We start from the raw sequence: 217 nt of genomic DNA, 5'->3' as shown, positions 1-217 counted from the left end.
CACAATTACTAGAAATGTGTACCTTAGATATTATACAATTTGCATGCACTTTTTTTCAAGATGTTTCCAACTCTGACTTTGAACCAATTCTGTAGAATGGCCCATATACATATTGGAACATAATATTACTACTGTGGTATGTTTTGAAACTATCAGTATGATTTTAAGTGATCATGAAAAATGAGACTAAAGTAGATCAGTGCCAACCAAGAATATG

At 31.3% G+C, this 217-nt stretch overlaps 1 protein-coding gene across 1 annotated transcript in view; it reads right to left on the bottom strand.

Annotated features, from left to right (window-relative positions):
• The window catches only part of LOC107578475 (actin-related protein 2/3 complex subunit 5-like), a 5503-nt gene that overhangs the window by 4409 nt on the left and 877 nt on the right, over window positions 1-217 (bottom strand). The window lies entirely within an intron of this gene.

Source organism: Sinocyclocheilus grahami, unplaced genomic scaffold, assembly GCF_001515645.1.
Source record: "Sinocyclocheilus grahami isolate Dianchi unplaced genomic scaffold, SAMN03320097.WGS_v1.1 scaffold10428.1, whole genome shotgun sequence".
NCBI classification, from domain to species: Eukaryota; Metazoa; Chordata; class Actinopteri; order Cypriniformes; family Cyprinidae; genus Sinocyclocheilus; species Sinocyclocheilus grahami.
This window is presented reverse-complemented; position numbering and strand designations above follow the sequence as displayed.